Source organism: Equus caballus, chromosome 14 (assembly GCF_041296265.1).
Source record: "Equus caballus isolate H_3958 breed thoroughbred chromosome 14, TB-T2T, whole genome shotgun sequence".
NCBI lineage: Eukaryota > Metazoa > Chordata > Mammalia > Perissodactyla > Equidae > Equus > Equus caballus.
This window is the reverse complement of record NC_091697.1, coordinates 105,873,951-105,895,786: the sequence shown is the minus strand read 5'-3', so window position 1 is coordinate 105,895,786 and position 21,836 is coordinate 105,873,951. Positions and strand designations below refer to the sequence as shown.

Genomic DNA, 21,836 nt, shown 5'->3' with positions numbered 1-21,836 from the left:
ATAATTCCTCTGCTCCAAATCCTACACTGTCTGGACCGCTCCCGGGCTGCTTGGCAGTCAGGTCAGGCCGTCAACTTTTCCCATCTGATTGTTTAGCAAGGGTCTGTGAAAGGATAGTGGAAACAGAATCTTTTCTTGAATAAGACAAGCAAGCCAACAAAGTCGGTGATTGCATAAGAAGCTGGAGGCCACGTCTGAGGAGACCTATTTGTCTTAGGAGTTTGCATGTGGCCATGGATGCATTCGGGTGGATTGCTGGGCACACAGACGCTTCCCCACCCCTTTCCTCTTCTTGAAGCCTCTATTATGCATGACTCCTGAGAGGACACACTCTCCTCGTGACCTACACGACAGCCCCTTTCCAAAGACTCTTCTGGTTTCACTGAATTCTAATTTCCTTTCCCGCACGTTTTCGTTTCTCTCTCCTGGGGCACAAAAGGTAGTCGCATTAGACTCTGGCAGGCACCTTAGCACGGGCTGCACTGCCACATCTGTCAACAAAGAAGAAAACGAGGAGCCGCCAATCTGCCCATTACAGATGCCAGTAAAATCCTGCCCACGCCATTCCTTGGAGTTTTCAGAACTTTAGTCAACAAGACTGGTTCAGAAGGGGTGGCCAACAGTGTGGCCTTTCACTGGGAAGGGCCTCCTTTTTCATCACCTAAGAAATAAAACCCATCAAGTTTTATGTGGGGTGCTCAATAAATCTTATTGAGTAATTCCATGCACATTAGCCACCCTAACTTGAAGAAAGCGAAACTTGGGGAGCATTATGTTGACTTGCCAAGGTAAGGAGCCTGGATTCTGTGGCAAGAAGTGCTTGAGGCCCTGTAGGGAGTGGCGAAGAGCCCAAACCACAGGCAGGCGTGGAGGAGGCGCACAGCTCTCCTCGAACCTCCAGAGTCTGGGTCCTGCCAGCTGTCGGGCAGAGGAGTCGCGGCATTGACACAGCCCACGAGATGCCTGATAGGAAAGGGGCCTGAGCCAGGGCCTGCACTGGGCTCCCGAATCCTGGGGAAGGAGGCTCAGAGCCAGGGTGACACTGGGGTTTCGCCTGCCCAGCCCTCTTTGGGAAGAAGAGAAAAGCAAGAAGAGAGTTTCCAGCATAGGGGCCTTCTCCAGAACATCCTCCCAACCACAGGGATTGTGGTGACCAGCCCTGGAGGAGCAAAGACCACCTACTCGAAGTCAGAAAACTAGTTCTCCATTCTAACTCCATCACTCACCACCTTCTAGAACTTGAGCAAGTTACTTGACTTCTCTGACCTTCCTTCCTCATAAAGCTCTTATGATGACTAAAGAAAAAGGTATCTCATATTATCATAGGCAATGTCGATTAAGCATTTCCTGTAAGCCAGGCCCAGGGCTGAGAAAATCAATATTCCAGTTCTCAGATGAGAAGAAAGTGAAGCCCAGAGCTGAAGTAACTCTGCCAAGGCCACACAGCCGAGACATAGCAGATGCCTAACATATTGGTGGTTATGTTTGTCATTTTAGAACCATGAGAATCTCAGCTACCTCCATAATACATGAAAGTTTTAAAAGAAAATCTGCTGGCAATATTTTTGGTTGCTGATGTATTCGCTGCCAGAACACACAGCTTATAAAACATTTCACCCAGGACGGCCATTGCCATGTGATAAAGTTGGGAGGTGGAGTACACCGGCGGGGGCGTTTTGCTTTGCTGTTTGTCATGTTCTTGCTGCTGGTGGCCACAGCCTCCACAACACCTAGGAACCGGCATGGCTTCCTCCTGCCACCACTTGGTGACAGCTCAGAGGCTGAGAGAACCGGAGGCATGAATGGGACAGAGAGATGGCACGTAAACACCCAAGGGCCAAAGATAAATCTTAGAAAATACACCACCCCTTTACAGAAAAAGCAGATTTCTGTTTTATAAAGGGAAGATTGGCAAGAACTCCAGGCCAGCTGCCCCAGATGGAAAGGGTAACTCTTCAAGCCAATAACGTTTTCCTCTCCACAAGTGCCCAAGATGGAAGCCAGCTGACGGGAGTTAGCAGTTCTGTGGCGGAAAATCTCCTCCGCTGAACTCACTCGTCTGTTCCGCAGTCATGGAGCAGAGGCCTCCTGTGCATCTCTAGCCAGTCCACTCGGAGAGTGTCATTTCCACTTCAAGATGAAGGGAGGAGTGGGACCAGGCAAAAGGAAGAGGGGGTTACCTCAAGGTTTCTTTCTCTTCCAAAACTCTGAGATTCTTCACCACGTCCAAGAAGCTACTTTGAACCTACTTTAGGTAAAATAACCAGAACCCCAAACAAGGCTCAATCTGGGCAAAGCTCAGTATTCCTGGCACTTTAGAGCATGCATTTTCTGTCTCTTTTCATAGGGGCTTGAAAAAAAGACATTTCAAAACCCCGACATTGTTCTTTCTCTTCTCCTCTTCCTCTTCCTCCTTCTTCATCTTCTTTACCACCATCATCATCTGCGTATTTAGGGAGGGTGTTTAATTTGTCTTTACAGAAAGTACACTACATAAGCCACTGTTCCTACTGACCTAGTAACCGGACCCAAGCACCCTCGCGTATGTACCGAAGATGCAGAATACTTGCCCACCACAGACACCTGCCCCACATGCTCCAAGAGGGTGCCACAAACAGCCCCAGGTGAAGGGGTTCTTGAAGCATAAATCGCTATGTTCATACCATGTGACCCTAACTCCCTGACCGCAGGCAGCAGGTCCAGGTATAGAAGCCTGACCTAAGGGCAGCCGGTCTCTGAGTTGGCCTGACACCAAAGTCACATCCCCCAAAGACAACGGGGATAAGTGGAACCATTCAGATTCTCTCTCCTGAAGTCTAAATGAGAATCAGAGAAAGAGAGAGAGAGACAGAGAGAGAGACATGAATTGGAAGGTAGGAAGGGAACAGAAGCCGACATTCGACAGAAACCGAGAGCAAAAGAAGCCACAGGCAAGAGAAACCGTGGATAGGCGGGAGCTAAAATAAGCCTGCACTGCTTGGTTATGTAGTGGCATGGACGTAGAAAACTCCTGCTTCTCTAGGGCAACAAGATAATCCAATTCCTAGAGCTGCTTTCAATCCTGTATAACCTCCAGCTCCTGCTGTCCGTTCCGGCTCCGTGAGACCCGGCTCTGTGATCTCCCATGAGGCGTGCTACAGATTTCTGCTGACATGCATCCATCAGGGAGTCTCCCTTCCTTCATCGTAACCTCAGTCAGTCCCTCTTTCTTATAATTGAAAATACCTGTTAAATAGAGTATGCCACATGGGCTCATTGGCTGCGTAATGATTTCTAACCTGTTCACAGCTCCATTGACATTAATGCTTCTGTTCTGGAAAATTCCAGGATTCTTCTTCCATTTTTATTGAGCTGATGATCTGCCTGTTTCAAAAATACTCTAAACCTTTTATTTGCACAATATCCTTATACCCCCTTTAAGATGCCCACGCTGTCTCTAGCCGCCCATGACTAAAAGCCCTGACACTATTACTTCAACTACCAACCTTACATTTGTACTTTTCCAGGCGGATTTTTCCAAGAACTTTTCCAAGTGATTTCATGAACATGATCTCTTTTGAACATTGCAATAACCTTATGATGTAAAAATTAATAAAAATACCTAATATTTGTATAGTGCTATATAATTTAAAGACCACTTTCACATACATGATCTCATGTGAACAGGTCCATTTCACAACCCTGTGAGGTATTTTTCTCACTTCACAGGTGAAGAAATAGATTCAGGAATGACAAAGAACCCTCCAAGTTTACACAGCAAAGAATGGTTTCTACTGGGACGCACAGCCTCCGTCACAGCGTTAAAAGGCTACGTGGTCTTTTTCCCACCGTGGACACACAGGGACTGCTCTCGGCGGTGCTCATTCAGCACTGGAAGAGCCTGGTTTCCTGTCTCGAGTTATTAAGTCAAAGGTCTTTAGGTTCACTGTGCACCATCCCACACGACATGGCCGTTTAATGAGGAAACGCACCTTTGTCTTCCACAGGTGCATAAATAATCCGCTGATAACATCAATTGTGCACGTACACCTGTTTCTTCCTGGTCACTCAATATGGTATGTATGTGTCCCATAACCCAGGCTACCTGGGGAAAGCCTTGCTCTAAGACAGAGGGCTTTGGGAAATTGCTACTTGCCGAGTAGCAAGTCACAGCAGCCTGCTACAAATCCGTTGGACCAGTTCAGCTGGTGGGACCGAAAGTTGGCATCGTTTTGGTTTAAGAGAGAGAGAGAGAGACTCAAAATATAAAATGTTGTTCATTTTTAACGGTAATAAATATGGTTGCTCTAAAGCTAGCACGTGGAGCTCATTGTTTTATCAGTCCTTAAATAAGACCTTGACCTTCCGTGCCTCTTCTTCCTGTCGTTGGAAAGCCAGGGAGTTTGCATTTCATTTGCCCCGGTAGCTGTTCATCCCAGACACACAGACGGCTGAGGCAGGTCACGACGGCAGCTCCCGCGATCAGAGCAGCACTGTCCACGTGGTAAAGTAAACGGTGTGTGAAACAGCATGAGCTGGATTCTGGGGGCCCCTCCACAGTGTTGGAACTACAGCAGAGAGAGGCACCCTGATAAAGGTCAGCAAATCCATGGCAACACTCCACATCAATCAATCAAGGCATTCCTGCCGAAACCAGACAGCCGCAGATTCCTCTAAACATATATTCTAGTTGCCTACTTACCCACAGATCAGACCTGATCACAAGACAAATCCTACCTGCCATTTAAAATTGCAATGATCCCCAGCAAACGAGACTGCCCAGGATTGACCTTGGTCCCACAACGATCAGGTCCAACTACGCAATCCCACTGTGATGGGACTCCACGGCCAGCACTGTGGAGGGGGTCACTCAAATGTGTCCATCACCCTCTGCTACGAATGTGCCTGTGTCACTCACTGCCCTGTTCACACTGGGAACTGCAGCCAGAGTTACTCAAGGGCCACATACCAATAACACAGGACCATGATTCCCCCAACGGAGCACGTGGCTTCACACCTCTGTTCTTTTACACTCTGTTTCCTCCGCCCGGAATATCCTTTCCTTTCCCTCCCCTCATAGATGACTTATAAACTCCTCCTGGTCCTTCAAGATTAAATATTATCATCAAGTCATAACTCACATCTAGGTAGAACCCCTAGAGAAACGTGTGCACCAGGAACCATACACAGATGTTCATAGCAGTGGTTAAATCGCCAGTGGGAGTGGGTAAATTGTGTGTGTTCACACAATGGGATACTGCATGGCAAGGAAAGTAAATAAACTGGAGATGCGCCTAACATTAATGAAGCTTATCAACAATGTAGAATGAAAGAGGCAAAGATGAAAAATAATGTATATTCTATGATTTTCTTTATATAAAGTTCCAGAACAGGTAAAACTAAACTATAGTGTTTAGGAATACATAGGTGGTCAAACTATAAAGAAAAGGACAGCAATGATCACGATAAAAACCTAAACAGGCTGGTCTCATCTGAGAGAAGAGAGGTTGGTAGGGGAAAGTGACTGAGGGCTTCTGAGGTGCTGCTGACACTCCATTCCTTGAAGTGAACTGTGATGACTTGGTGCTCATTCTTTGTCATAGTGTCCATTTATATTTTATGCACTTTTCTGTATGTATTCTGTATCTAATTATTTTTAAAGAGACAAAAGGAAAAAATGAGTACAGAAATTATCCAAACAGAAACTCCTGGCTAAGAAATGTCATCAAAAACATCATCCTGTTGACTGGAAAGTCCCTTTTAACAGACAGCAGGACCACTCATGGTCCTTTATTAGCAGGGAGGCCCCCTGCATCTACGTAAACCTGCTGCGTTGGTAGAAGGGTGACAAAAATCCTTCCTCTGGTGTACCGTGACCACTGTAGCATAAAAAACACGTTTACGGAAAATAAGTTGATCCTATATTTTTTTGAGGACCCTAAATTCTTGCTTTGTCCTGTCTGCCTGGAGCAGAGCCTTCAGATTGTGGTTCGTAGTGTTTGTGTTCTCCCTTCTGGGGTCATCTCTTCCACAGAGGCAAATTTTAAAGCTATTTCTGGAAGCCAGTCTTGGCTGGCATTATAGCCATATACCATTTTTTATATTTTTAAATAAGGAGGAATTCATAAACTTCTTCCAAGTTGGGAGGCAGACAGGTGCATCAAAGGTAATGACGTCCTGCCTCCTCCAGTCCCCCGTGACGGCTGTTGGACATGGGCCCCTTCTTCATTCCCATCCTAAAGTGGGTCCACGGCTGCTCCATGCGTCCAGCAGCTGCCGGGGTCCTTTGTAGGCAGCTGCTCCCTGAGGCTGTGTGAAATGAGTCTGGTATCTCCTGGCACCCCGCAACTGCAACTCGGCTCTAGGGTCTGCGATACGCTCCAGGGTACAGGTAGGAATTACACGCTCAGAGCTCAAGATGCTTTGGGCCGCTTCTTTTGTAAGCATGAGAGATCAGCGTTTTATGGAGAAGCTCAAGTTCTTGGGCTGTGGGCGGGGGGGAGGGGGGGGCGGGGGGGCGACAGTCGGTATCTAATTGGCTGAGTGGCTTGCCAAAGAACCTGAACCAAGGCAGGTGGCAGGAGAGATGTGAGGCAGTGCCAGGGCCACTCTGAAATCCTGATGACGAATCTAACTGCACAGCCAAGCGCATTACTCTGGCCAGAGCTGGCAGGATGCCTAAAATGAAGGGAGGAGTGTGGAAAGCAGGAGCAGTGGGGTAAAGTTTTGCTTTGTTTTGTTTTAATTTCTGGAAGAATCTACCTAAGTTATTAGATGGTATAACATTAAACTGAGGAAAGAGGATTTTGTAAAAAGAGAAAGGAATCTGCTGGAAAAACAAAGAGAGACAGGAATATACACAGAAAGAGAGAGTCAGAGAGACACAGAACACATAGAAAAATAGAGATGGTGAGAGATGCTGGAAGCCGAGACAGACTGAAAGAGAGACAGGGAGACAGTGGACAGGAACTTTCCCTACCTCCACTCATTTTTTTAGGTTAGGATGTCAAAGTGGAGCTCTTTGTGCCTCTCCAGATTTGTGCTGTACTTAAATCCACTTAATGACTGTGATGAATTGCATACTTGCCACCAATAGCCTTGTGCTCACCCGCCCTAAATACTGCTGGGCTGTAAACATGGCTTTTAAAAAGGAGCCAGTTTTGATGTGAATTTGTGTTCACCTTTGTCAATAGTACGTGGGAGGCAGGCTAGCTGCTGTCCGCCAGTGACTCATTGCACTGGCCTGGCCCAGTCCCTCTGGACGGAGGGCACTGCCCTGACTGTATGCAAATCCGGGCTTTTGCCGTCCAAAGAAACAGCTCTGGCAAAGGAGAGCATTCACAGCAGGAGCAGAAATAGCTCCGTTATTGTTTGACGACCAGTTGGGCCCTAGAGGACCCTCCCAGGCGATGAGCAGCTTCAGCTGGAAATAACTAAACAGCTTTAAAGGGAAGGGGCTGAGGAGGAGGAAAGTTAATGAGCTTCAAGCAGCGAAAGAGTTACAGCGCAATTAACTCCCAGGCGGTCTCATCGACCTATGGCAAGGTCGTCCATTCCAACCCAGAGTTTCCTCCCCAGCTAGAATTAAAGTTAATTCAGTGTCAAAGGACGTTGGAAGAAAAGCCCTGCACAGGACAAGAGTGAGAAATCAATGACCTTCACAGAGAAAGGGACACAAGTGGCTGCTCCTTCCTGCACAGATCAGCAAGTGGGTGGACTTTAAGGTGCGACTGTTGGATTGTCTGACCTAGACTGAAGGAAGTCTCAGTCCTGGCTGTTTGGGAATATCATGGGAATATCCACCTGATGCCTGCAGAAGCTGTTGGTTTTGACTACTGCTGCTGCTATTTTCCTTAAGATTAGAGTCCACAGAACTGTGAATGGAGAAAAAATTTTCTCTTCAATCAACTGGGAAGCCCTGCGCTTTTGGCCCCCACACGCCACTTGGGCATTCCGTGCTCAGGATAGAGAGACCTATGGTCAGTGGCCTCTCTCGCGTATTTAACACCCAGAGCAGACAATTTTTTTTAATTTAATTTTTTTTTCCTTTTTCTCCCCGAAGCCCCCCGATACACAGTTGTATATTCTTCTTTGTGGGTCCTTCTAGTTGTGGCATGTGGGATGCCGCCTCAGTGTGGTTTGATGAGCAGTGCCATGTCCGCGCCCAGGATTCGAACCAATAAAACACTGGGCCGCCTGCAGCGGAGCACACGAACTTAACCACTCGGCCACAGGGCCAGCCCCTGAGCAGATAATTTTTAATATCATCTCCTCTATTCAACAAAATTATTTCATCAAAATCTTGAAAGAAAGTAAAAAATAACATGGCCAGAAAAGGCAGTGAAAATTTCACAGGAAGTGAAAATTTTCCTTTATTATACTTTATATATAATCTTGCCAGTAAAAGAGAAACTTTATTTTATGTACATAAAAGGAAAAAGCTGCAGCTGCTATGGAAAACAGTATGGAAATTTCCCAAAAACTTAAAAATAGAATTACCATATGATCCAGCTATTCCACTTCTGGGTATTTATCCAACGAACACGAAAACACTAGTTCGAAAAGATATATGCTTCCCTGCGTTCATCACAGCATTATTCAGAATACCAAGACTTGGAAGCAACCTAGGTGCCCATCAAGGGATGAATGGATAAAGAAGATGTGGTGTATATACACAATGGAATACTACTCAGCCATAAAACAAGATAAAATCATACCGTTTGTGACAACACGGATGGACCTTGAGGGTATTATACCAAGCAAAATGAGTCAAACAGAGAAAGACAAACACCGTATGATTTCACTCTTATGTGGAAGATAAACAAACACACGTATAAGACCAGATTAGTGATTACCAGAGGGGAAAAGAGTGGAGTAAACTTTAATAAAATCAAAATATCGACAAAAAGTTCAAGTCAGAAAACTATTAAACAAATAATTATAACTTTAAAAAAGAGTACACTTCAATTTTAAAGATATTGTTCACATTCAGTAAAATATTTCACGTATGAACTAAATTTGCACTTAATAAAAATACTGTACCCCACAGGTTTACAGTGTTTCACCGTTACAAATTTTAAACCCAAAGAAACACTCGAAATGTTCACATACCATGACAGAAATGAGGTCATTCAAATTCTGTTTCTTTATCTTTTACAATCATTAAATGCAGGAAAACGCAGCAACGAGGAGGCGGCTGAGGAAGAGGCAGAACAGCTGAGTCTCTCCTCCCAGAGCAGGCAGAGGGGCAGGCGGCGGGGCAGGCGGCGGCGACCGGGGTTCTCTTTTCTAGTTTACCTATTCAAAGCATCTTCAGAATAACAAAAATGTATCAGTTAGGGTTCGGTTCAGCTGCATGTAACAGTAGCCCAAATAAGCGACTGAGTAACTTACAAGTTTATTTTCCCTCCCATAAAAGAAGCCTGAAGTGGGCAGCCCGAGGCAGTAAAGGCAGCTCCACAGGCATCAGGGACCAGATGCTTTTCATCTTTCTTCTCCAACGTGTTTAGCGCAAAGCTTATATCTTATCTTCAAGGTCACCTCATGGTCCAAGATGGCTGTAGGAATGCCAGCCATCGTCTTTGCTTTCCAAGAGAGAAAAAAGAGGTAGAGGAAGGGCAAAAAGGCACCTCTCCCAGCTGAGGCAGCCTTTGTGAAGATTTCTAGAAAACCAACCAACTGCTCCTACTTCCAGGAGACGAGGAAATGTCTCTCTTTTTCTAGGCACATCACCACCTGGAATAAAAGCAGAGCTCCGCTTGTGAGGACGAGGAGACTCAGGACTGAGCAGGTCCCGTATCTCTGCCACAAGCTGAGTGCCAGTCCTGAGCAAGGCCTTCATACCCATCACCCCGCTCCTTCCTCAGAACGCTCCACAAGCCCGTCCCACTAAAACAAGACAAGTCTCAGGGATTATCAACCCAACAACCCAATTTTAACTAACATTTGAATAGAAGTTTAGCTTTTATACAATTTCCCCCAAAGATCATTTAATTCCCCAAACACCCTCCTTGCAATAAATAGTGCTCTTCACTAGATTTTGCAGAGGAGGAAACTGAGATCTCGAAAGCTTTGATTGGTTCAAAGCCACACGCTAACGAGAGGCACAACTGGACTAGTGACTTCCTGACATATGGCCACACATTGGGCTTTATTTCCGTATTTTTTAAAGGAAATTAAACATACAGAAAGGTCCAGAGAATATTACAAATGTCTAGCCATGACTCAGAATTATCAAATGCTGATAATTTTGTCATTTTGCTTCCAATTTCTTTTCTTTTAGATTAAAAAGAACACTACTGAGAAAGTTGAAATCTGCTTTGTAACCCTCCCCATCACATCCCCCTTGCTCCCTAAATGTAATCGATGTCATTAGTTTGGGGGGGGGGGTACCCTCCTGGTCTGTATTTCTCTATTTTCATCTCTCCTATGCGTCCATATATAAGTTATTTTTGCAGGTTTTTTCCACTCAACAAGTGTTTTGAACTGTACCCAGATTAATGCACATGGTTCATTCATTTTAACTGCTGTGTGATATTCTAGCATGTAAACATACAGTATATTTTATTGGTTCATTTCCATTTTCCTACAGCGTACACTGAGTGCTTTCTCAATACACACATCAGGAAGTATTCTAAGAGCTTTCCATGTATTAGCTCCCTTAATCTTCACAACAGATCTACCAGGAAGGGATTGTTATAACCTGAGTCCAGAATGAGGAAACTAAAGCGAGAGAGAAGTAGGAATTTGTCCAACATGTCACAGCTGATAAGCAACAGAGCCAGAAGTCAACCCCAGAGAAGCCGAATGCAGAACCCCTGCCCCTGACTCCTACTCTTCCTCACCCGGACCTAACGCTCAGCATCCTGCCCGGTACAGCCGTAGCTGCCGTGAAAATAGCGCCCCAGCGCTCCGCCCCGACCCCGTAGGACTCTCTGCTGGACGATGTGCAGCAGCTGTTCTGATTGTTCTGCGCCTGCTCTCTGCTTTGTGGCTTAATATTTTGAAAGTCGCTTTTGTTCTGTATTGATTGGACTCTTGGGTTGTTTCCAATTCTTCACCTCTACAAACAAGGAATCTAGAAGTAGTGATGCTGAGTCATAGATTATACCCATTAAAAACGTTCTACTAGAAACTGCTAATTGCTTTGGAAAGTTGGCTATGCTAATGAACTAATGCACTATACTAATAGCTGAATGGAAACTCCTGTCCCTCACCCATATGTTATATCACCAAACTTAATTTAATCTTGCCAGTGTTGGGTGTAACATTGTATCTCCTTGTCTTTATTTGCATTTTGCTGATTACTAGTAAAGTGAAGAGGGTTTTTTTTGGTTTCTTTGCTTATTGGCAATTTAGGTTCACCCTTGTTTGAATTGTCTTTCTCCATTCTTTGCACGTTTCAAAAGTAGCTTCTTATTTTTTTTTTTAGGAAGATTAGCCCTGAGCTAACTACTGCCAATCCTCCTCTTTTTGCTGAGGAAGACTGGCCCTGAGCTAACATCCGTGCCCATCTTCCTCTACTTTATACATGGGACGCCTACCACAGCATGGCTTTTGCCAAGCGGTGCCATGTCCGCACCCAGGATCCGAACTGGCGATCCCCGGGCTGCCGAGAATCGGAACGTGTAAATATAACTGCTGCGCCACCGGCCGGGCCCCGAAAGTAGCTTCTTTTTTCTTTTATGTATTTTCTTTTTATTCATACAGCTTGGACGTTAATCCTTTGCCTGTTACATCTGATGCAAATTCTCCCCAGCACCTTATGCTGGCCCCACCTCTGCTATATTCAGTCACATAGAAGTTTTTACTTCAATATTGTCAAATCTATAAATCTTGTCCTTTATAGGATGCACTTTTTGCTACTTAAAGGAAAGAATTATGACTCTTGAGGTAGCGAAGAAATTCTGTTTTCTTCTAATTGTTTTATAATTTTTTTTTTTTATGTTTATGTGTGTGTGTGGTATGAGGAAGAAATCCAGTTGCATTTTTTTCTACTTGGAAATCATTCCAACACCATTAAGTTAGTAAGTTATCTTTTCCCCACTGATTTTTAGTACCACTTCTAGCTTTTCCAGCAGTTCCATTATGCACTGGTCTGTTTCCCCTTCTTCCATGCTATTTCACTGATCTATTTTCTATTCTCAGCTTTCTTTCAGTTTAATTGTCTGACTTAAAGATAATGCATGCCTGACCCAATGACCTATATCTACCCATAATTCCGATTGCCCTGATGCTAAACACGAGCCTAGCAGTTTGGTAAATGCCCTGTAGTTCTTCAGAAGGGCAGGCCAGAAGGCAGACGGTCCCTTTGGTTTCCATGCTGGTGATTCCACTCACATGCTGAGGGATCTAGGCGTCTGGGATGCATTCCTCTCAGTAGCAGGAAGAAGAAAGTCTTAAGGCAGTCAGAAGGAACGAGTCACTGCATCCGCAGAGATTCCCCATGCTGACGCCCACTCTCTGACATCTTCCGAGCAAATCTCAGTGACAGCACATCTTCCAGAATCATTTTTCTTATTAATTTAGGGTGATCAAATATCCCAGTTTTTGATTACACAATATAAAGAAGATTCGGGAAAGATTCAGTTCCAGAGCTTGGAGAACAGAGAGAATTTGAAAATTACATTGCTTTTTGTAAATGGCTGTATCCAAACTACATCGTGACCTGTAGTTTACAACACTTTACAGGGTTCAGCCGTCTGCATATATTTACGGTCTAGAGTCTGGCTCAGGAAAAGTTCCCTTCCAGCACAGCTACACAGACTGTGGGCAGAGAATGTGAGGATGGACCGATGACTGCACACGACATCCTGAAGCAAAGAAGGGTAGGAAAGGAGTAGGTCCGTCACAGCAGTCCTGAGTTAGGCTGTAGCGGGATCTCTTCTCCGCCTGAGAAACAGGACTCGGCAAGGGGGCGGGGACAGACAGGCTAGTGGGGCGGGGAGGACCAGTCCAGGAAGCGGTCTCTCATGGAGCCCAGCTTCTGACGGTCACCACAACCCAAGGATAATGGTGGAACGCGAGCCGTATTCTTAGTTAATGTTAAGGAGATCATAGGCAGGCCTGACTAAATGTTTTTTAACTCAAGCCACCAGCTTTATTTTTTATTTTCTATAAATCATAAAGCACCTGATCTATAGAATTTTAAAGCTCCTGTAAAAGATTCCTACATGGCAGCTTCGAGAATTTGCCACAGTCCAATCAGAAGATTGTTTTCAATATTAAAATGTATTTTTCCGCGGACAATTTGACTTTCCCAGGCCGGTGGGAGGTGGGGGTGGAGGAGTGGGGAGGAGCAATTTCTACAGACATGCTACCTTTCTGGTTCTGCTGGTGAGGTTGCATAAGAAGTGGCAAGGCACTAATTGTGCAGAGCCAACATTAGGAATTCACGGTCTCCATGCTTTCTGGTCATAACTCCCCCCACTTCCCCGTCCTTTCCCAAATGAAATTTTACAGAAGTGAAAGAGAGATCCTTTTTAACCATTCAAGGAAATTTGAGGGTGTTTCTGATTTGAGGCCTCTAATTTCTATAATTAAAATGATAGGTGGCTCAGGTTAAATTTGAATAAGACTGCAATCAACTGCATAGCCAAGGATATTCACCTTTAGAAATTGTCCTTCCTCCGTTAGAGCTGATGTGGCTGTTCTCATCTTCACCAAACAAAACAATTGTTTTTAAAAAGGAGACTAATTCAGGCTACCCATTTGTTCAAAGCAAGAATTGGAACAGAGAATGAAATGAGAACTCTACCCCCTTCTTACAACCATATTGGAACGTCCCTGTAACATTGCTCTCTGGGTCCAGGTCTGGGACCATGTTTTAGGCAAACCTGTGTTTTCACAAGGTCCTCCCACTTCATCCAGTAACAAACCACCTCGGACAGGGCCCAAGACTAAAATGCCGTGCACCATATTATGCCTAATAGCAAGTCACATATGCAGGGCCCTGTGCGACTGTTCATAAATTTTTATTTCTTTTTATTCTGTTTCTTAACATGCAGGCTTGCCTGGCATGGTTACATCCACTGCTCTGTTGTTCTTGCTTTGTTGTTGTTGTTTTGTGTCGTAATGAGAACTCTTTGTCCCGAAAGACACCCAGCTCTGGGCCAGCACTACGGCATCTCTGGATTTTCTTCCTGGAATATAGAACAAGAGCTTGGATTCAATTGGATTCCAACAAATATATTTGCTAAATGAAGCTCTCCTCAAAATGTCACTCATTCATTCAACAAGTATTTACTGAGCACCCTGTCAGCCCAAGAGATGTGCTTGTGTGTGATGACAACACTGAATGAAACAGATGTCCAGGGTCCCTGCCTGTGAGATGGGTATGATCCAAAGGGGAGACAGCAACGAGCAAATACTAATTACTCACTGTGTTCAGTGGAGGGAGGAAGAAATAGAACACAGTGATAGAGGACGGTGCCGTGGAGAGCGCTGCTGTTAGACACACCAGCCAGGGAAGACCTCTTGGAAACGTGACATGTAAGCCAAGCCCTAAAAGATGAGGAGGACCCAACCTTCCAAAGGGAGGAGGCCGAGGGAGGCGTGTTGGCAGGAGAGCAGAGATATGAAGGTCCTGCCAAGGGCTGAGATTGTCTCCTCTCCCCATCTCTGCCCAGCGACTCCCTCGCCGCCTTCCTAGGGCAAGTCCAGCCCCCGCGCCCCGAGAAGGCCTGCTGCCCAGCCAGCATGCACGGTGCTCTCTCTTCCGTGGTCTCCTCCAGCACGTCATCTGCCTCCACGACTTACCACTTCACCATATGCTGGGATGTATTGTCCCCGGATGGTTCCTGTGGTTAAACTTGTCTCCCCAGTAAGTTGTGTAAACCCACTGAGGACAGAGGCGTGTGCCCCTCTGTGCCCCCACCACGTCTGCCGCAGCCCTGGAGCGGAACTGACATGGGCTACATTGAAACGGACCGAAGACCTTAGGGCTGGTGGGGCAGGTGAACGGCCGTGGCTAAGCTGCTTTTCTATCTGCATCTGCTCACATTAGACGAAATGCAAATAAATGGGCCCCAGCTCTCTCTGTTCTATTTAGCATTTATATGACACCTTTCAGCACAGAGAAATGAGTAAGTGGATCCAGAAGTGGCTGTTCCATGTGCTCATCCCCCAGCCCGGCTGCAGCCAGGCATCTGGTCCCCACCTGCCCCCACACACCCCTCCTCCCCAAAGGGGCAGGCTGCAGGCACCACCACTCTGCTTTCAGCAGAGTTCTTCCCACTGAGCCGCACACTGTTGAAAGACTGCATTGTCTGTGCTAAAGGGAGACCATGGGTAGCACATTACAAATCTGAGCTGTTAAGTGATAAATGAGCAATGAAAAGTGTCCTGACATCATTAAGGTGTTTCTGAACACGCTCTCTGCTCAGCCCTACCCACACGCAACCGCGTGAAGACAGAATGGCTTGTAGGGTGACCAAAGATTGGCTTAGGAGTCTCCAAATTGGGCCATTCTGATCCCATGGGGTTTTTCTAGATTCTGCCTGTGGGACACAGGCATTGTATAGAAACTGTTAGACTCGCAGCTCTGCAAACTTCTTTAGAGGGTAGGGCTCTCTTCCACCATATGAAAAAGAACTCACCTATTCACTGCTCAGAGTATTCCCAGAGTCTGAAGCCGCTCCTCAGCACTACTCTCAGGTTCTGGAAGCCCTCCCCCAGCCCCTAAGGCTGCACATCTGGACTGGCCCCTCTGTGGAGCCCACACCACATCCTTCGCATCCCTCATGACGCAGCACTGATGAGGAATCTGGGACAGACCGCCTGCTGGGCAACCGAGCAGCTTAACTGACATTTATGAGATGAAATTTGCCAGGGCCAGAAAAGGGCATCCCTTTAAAATCTTTTAAAGCGCATCTTAACCCCTGGAATGCTGCCTGGGCGTGCTAAAGCAACCCCTGTACTCTTACCTATTAAAGCTGTAGAATTCTCAGTTTCTAGAGAAGAACTCAGGGGTTGATCAGCAAAAGCAGGGCACTCATTGCCTTATGGCTCAGTCACTACTAATATGCTTGCAAGGACCCCAGTGGTCACTGGGGTAGAAGGTGCATAATTCCACAATAATATACTGTAACAACATGGGGGAAAATCCTGGTTCCATCTTTACTAGCTGTGTGACTTGGGCAAGTTACTTAGTCTCTTGGTTGCCCTATATGTAAACCAGGGGAGAATGATGGTACCTGACACATAAAATATGATGAAGATCAAATGACGGTAAACGTTATATGCTCAGCATAGTGCCTCCCCTAGAAGGGGTAGAGCAAATACTGACTATTTATTGCAGACTTCTTAATACGTCACACACTGAATTGCCTACTTTATTTAGTTCTCTAATTTAATCCTACCATTCTCAGAGGTAAGGCCAGAATTTACAATCACGATGCTATTCTGCTCACCTGTTTCCCTAGGAGAAATATTGTCATGTCAGGGGCTATTCCTGTCTGCAATTTTCCCTTGCAAAATTGTTCCAGGATGGGGACTTCCTAAGGGGAAGCTTTCTCCAATAGCTAGACCAGAGGGGAAATGTAAGGGCAGGCCTTGACCCTCCATTACCAGGAAATCAACTGTGCAAGTGGGTCGTCTTTGTCTCACCCCTGGGCTGGACTTGGTGATTAATGGGAGACATTTAAGATTAATACACTTTCTTGTTGCAGTTTTGAAAATTAAAGCTCTTGGAAACGTGGGCCCAGAGAACAAAGAAAAAAGAAGGAGCTGGAACAATATTCTCTTTCTAGTTGCCTGCTTTCAAAAACTCAATCCACTTCTGCCAAAATTTAGACTCGCCTGTCCCTTGTCCATGTCACATCACTTTCCTTTTTTCCCTCCTCACCTCCAAAAGGATGTTGGTTCCAGCCAAAATGGTTATCACAGATGCTCAGCACAGTTTCCAAGTTACCAAACAAGACAGTGGAAGAATTGATTGTGCTGGCACAGATCAACGGTGGAAGATAAGAGAGTATCGCGTGGCCCCCACAGCTATTGTTGCTGTGTTTTTTCAAAGCCTGAGGGTGCAGGTGGTGCTGGCTGGAGCCCTGAGGTTCTTGAGCAAGAAATGATACCTCAGCTAGAGTCTTATGAAGGCCACGCTCATCAGGGCCGTCCTATCCTTGCCACCTTAGCAGGGCTGACACCGCCTCACCCCAAGATGGGCTCTGAGACCCAGCCACCAAGAGCACTCTTTGGCCGCGAACGTCACCCCTAGAGGCAGGCCACCTAAGTGATCATGAATGACATTTACTGATCACGCTCCACCGTGGCAAAAGTGCTTCTCAGCCTTCCGTTTAAATATCAAAACAGAGGCACTTAAAAAAGAGACTTTTCTTTTCTGATCTATAAGGATGAAGAAACAGAAGCTGAAAGACGTGGAGAACCTCACCCGCAGTTGCACAGCTGGCAAGTGGCAGGGCCAGCCCCTGAGCCCAGGTCTTTGTCTTAGACTCTAAACATTGCTTGAGAACCAGGAGAGAGAAAGGGAAGCACAGGAAGTGAGGAAAAGGAAGGAGACAAAAGAAAACAATGAGGAGCCAGACCTAAAATCAAGATTCAATATTGTGTGCTGCTTGACATCTGCTAAAGCATGGCGGGCCTCAAATGGCAAGCCAGAAGATGTCCTCCTTCTCCTCCTGCTTCTGCTCCGTGGACACAGTCCCCTAGCCAGACAATCCTCCTCACCAACCAGGATTGTGGAACTGCCACAGCCCTTACAGGAGAGGGCCATTGGAGACAGTCATTCTCAGAGTTTTTCAAGCAAATGGAAATCAACAAACATGTGTAAGGCTGGAACAGAGTCTACTGGGTATAATGTTTGAATATTTAGTTACCAACAAGGGCTCACACTTCTTGAGTGTTTGTATGCGGTGGGCACTGTTTCAAGCACTTACACGCATCAGTTCTCACCACAACCCTTTGAAGGGGCCACAAGGATCACCATAATTTTGCAGATGAGGAAATTAAAGCACAGATGGGTTCATCACTTCACTCAGGGTTCAGAAATTCTGTGCAACTGGTCTGGGGAAAAGGGCCAGGCAGTGGTCTATTTTCAAATCCGTCCCCCCCACCTTCACCCCCGCAGTGGGGTCTCATGTGCTGCCGGGTCCAGACCTGCTTGATGGAACCTGCACAGTGATCCTGTGATCCTGTAATTACACAAGCCCTCGCTCTGTAAACAGTCCCTGCAAGTGTTTTATGTCTCAATTAGATAATAAAGTCCCAGGAGTGGTGAGGCTGAACGGAAACAAGGTCTTCTCATAACTTGCAGCCGTTACATCAGTGCCAGCACCACAGGGTGTCCCTGGAGCAGACGGTCCCGGAGGGGAAGGCTGCAGACTGCAACAGTGTGTGGTGACTGCACACTCCTCATGGTCAGGGCAGGCTTCACGCCAATTCTTCCAGTTATTCTGCGAGGTCAGTATTACGTTATTATTCCCATTCTATAGATGAGGGAGCAGAGGCACAGAGAGCTGAGGGACACACAACGAGGAAATGGATGGCAGAGCTTTTGAGTGGAACACAGACTGGCTCTGGAGCCTGGTCTAATCTAAGGAGACACACCAGAAGGTTGGGGAGGGAGAAACCATAACAGGAAGACAAGAAAAATAGAGAATCCCAAGTTGTAGTCATTTGCTAGGACTGCCATAACAAAAGGTCATCGACTGGGTGGCTTCGACAACAGAAATTTGTGTCTCTCAGTTCTAGAGGCTAGAAGTTCAAGACCAGGAATCCACTCCAGGCCTCTCCCCCAGCTTCCGTGGTCTGCTGGCATTCTTTCACATTCCTTGGCGTGTAGAAGCACCAGCCCAATCTCGGCCCTTACCTCCTTCATGGCATCCTCTCTGTGTGGTGGGTCTGTTTCCAAATTTCCCTCTTTTCTAAGAACTCCATATTGGATTAGGGCCCACCTTCACCACCCCCTTTAACTTGATCACCTCTCTAAAGACCCTGTCTCCAAATAAAGTCCCATTCTGAGATCCTGGGGGTTAGGACGTCAATGTATGAATTTGCGGGGGGGACTCAATTCAGCCCATAACACAAGTTAAGGGCCACATGGCATGTGATTAATAAGCTGGAGCTCCACATACTCCAGGAGGGACCTGAGTCCCTGGGGCCTGAGACTCGAGCTACCTAGAGAACAGCTCTGTGTGTTCCGATGGGGACGGGGCCCACGTCAGCAGCCACCAGGGCAGCAAAGGCCAGGCTCAGGCTCTCTCTGGCACCAAGAACGAGTGGTCCCTGACTGGTTGCCGGCTTTTCCTGGCAACGCTTCGGCCCCCGGATTGTACAACCCATCTCATCGATGAAAACCAATGAGCTTAAAAAAACCCCTAAACAACAACAAAAAAATCACACACAAAAAAGAGCAACCTTATGTTGTCTGTGAAAAAGCCTCAAAAAAAAAAAAAAGTCGACAAGTGCTGAGTCAGGAAATTCTCCCTTGATAGCTTTCGTTGGAAACATTTAACATTTCAACTTTATCTCTGCTTTTCTTTCAGACAGCTCCTCAGAGGTACTCAAATGCAACAATGCCATCATTCAGGCCTTTTGGCTCCCAGAGGACTCCCTCTGAGCCAGGGCCAACGCCCCTCTGGCCGAATCACAGCTGCTGAAACACCGGGGAGCTGGTTTTCTCCAGCCCTCTGAGCAGAGGGAGAGGAGATGACACACCTGATATGTCAGTGCCTTGTTGCCATCTGGCCACCAGAGTCTCTAGTTAGGGACTGCTGACCAGACGCATCCCAAAAGCTGAGGTTTCATCTCTGACAGTGGCCAAGAAATACCAAGGAACCTCCATAATGGGCCTTCCAATACCGCCCAGAGGCTCACTGTCACCTGCACATCACAGGACGGAGTTCGGCTAAGGAAGGGCCACGGCACAGCTTCACTCTCCTCCCACATCAGCCTGGGGAGGGGCTGGTCCCAGGTCAGCCGGACATCACTACCTCCCTGTGCTGTTGCTACCCTGAGGACCTCCACTGTTTCTCCGTCGCAGAGTCTCACCTACGTGGGGCAATCATCTTCTTCTGAAACCAAACAAGCAAACAGGGACAGAAGCGAGCAGTAGAGCAGAGTAGGCAAGGAGAGAGTTCCCAAAGAGAGCGGAAGGGTTCTAGGTAGAGAAGTAAAGAGACAGCTTTTAATGCAGAGCAATAAATAGCAAGGAAACTGGAGGCACGTTCCTCCCACCGCACTCAGCCTGGGACTCACAAACTTCCAGGCTGGCATCCAGTGCGCCAGAGTCGGCAGTCCACCCTTCCCAATAACTTGGGTGGAATCAATGAGCCCATTGTCCTCAAGCTCCAGCTGAGAAGTAGTATGTACAGAGCAAGAGAAGAACCAGCATCAGAGGTAATCTCTGGCCACACAATCATCATGGTAGAATAAATAATGAATCAATATACATCAATTAGAAAGTGACATGTTAATTGTCCAAACATGGTGAGGTCATTATCCCCGGAAGGAAGGAGCTGAGCCAGCAACCTTTGCCTTTTTCAGCACGGGCATAGAACTTCACTGAAGACACAGCAGAAAGGGCCAGGATCGCCACCCAGACACAGACTCAAGAGCACAGCGCAGCAGCCGTTGATGGGGCTACTCCAGGAAAGGCTGGAGAGCCTGAGTCCCGGGCATCACTCATGCAAAACCGTGAGTTTTCTCATTTCCCACCTTGAGCCACGTTAACACATGCATTGCCTGGTAAAGAAAGAGGAGGGAACCCAGTGTGTGCTGGGCACCTCTCAGGGGCACCTCCTCACTACTGCAGCCCTCCTGACTCCAGGAGAGGGTACCATCGCCCTCATTTTACAGATGACACCAAGGGAGGTTGGATGACTCATACTCAAGGACCAGTAAAAAGATGTTCAAGTCAGATTCAGGGCCAAGGAGAAGGGTAACTAGTTAGCGCTAGGTTAGCGTGAGCGCAGAATCTTTGGCAGCATAACCAGGCTAATGGGCTTGTTGGGATACAAAAGGAAACTGGTTTATCCTTCCCCCATCACAAGCTCTATGAGCTCCCCCTCCCCACCCCGCCACAACATCCTGGGTTCACCCTATAGCTTTCTGGGCTCCTTCCACCTATAAGAACAAGCCTCACTTTGGCGCTGAAGAGCTTTCCAGGTATGAAAAAGTCTCATGCAAGTCCTCTGCTTCCCTCGGCACTGAGGCTGCTTCTTCCTGTAGCGGGGGACTGACCCTGCTCAGCTCAGAATTGGCGAGGGATGTGGGAATGTTCTTCCTCTTTTTCTTACCCATCACTCCTCCTGCCCACTTCTGGGTCCTTCTGGGTCCAAGCAGGGCGGAGGGGACTAGAAGGTGCTCAGGGTTCTGGCTTGGTGGTCCTCTTGGCAGTGACCTCTTTTCTCTGAGTGTTCTCTGTGTCGCAGGCGTTCATCCGGGCTTGGAGGCCTGGTGCAGGAGACCTCCTCTCTTCGCGCTTCATGACGTGCCTGCAGAGCACCCTGCCAACCTCTTGTGAACCCCCCAGCTCTGTGCCTGCCCTAGCTGCCCGCCTTGCCCCCAGACTCCCAGGGGAGGCACTGGGTGGGCCTCTGTTCTTCCAGAGCTCACACTCGGGCCACCAGGGAGCAGCCTCCAGCCTCCCTTTCTGCAGGCACCCCCCAATCTCCACGAGGGGCAGGACACCCCAACCCTTGCAGGGCCCAGGACAAGAGTCCAAATGGAGGCCCACACGCCAAATAGCAAAGATTTAAAGTTATAAATCTAGCTAATGATACTGCTAAATAAAATATCTTCTAGCCTCCCACCTTGACAAATATACCTCGCGATGGCCTGGAAGGTCGGTGTGGGTTTAGACTTCCCAGTCTCCTTGAAATTTGGATCTGAGAGAGACG

At 47.0% G+C, this 21,836-nt stretch overlaps 1 long non-coding RNA gene across 1 annotated transcript in view; it reads right to left on the bottom strand.

Moving 5' to 3' along the window:
• LOC111767919 (uncharacterized) overlaps positions 1 to 21,836 on the bottom strand; it is a 111,320-nt gene that overhangs the window by 70,038 nt on the left and 19,446 nt on the right. The window contains exons 2-3 of the long non-coding RNA XR_011425244.1: positions 13,992 to 14,120; positions 9,091 to 9,289 (exon numbers count right to left, since the gene is read on the bottom strand). This is a non-coding gene — a long non-coding RNA (uncharacterized lncRNA). The remainder of the gene's footprint in view (positions 1 to 9,090; positions 9,290 to 13,991; positions 14,121 to 21,836) is intronic.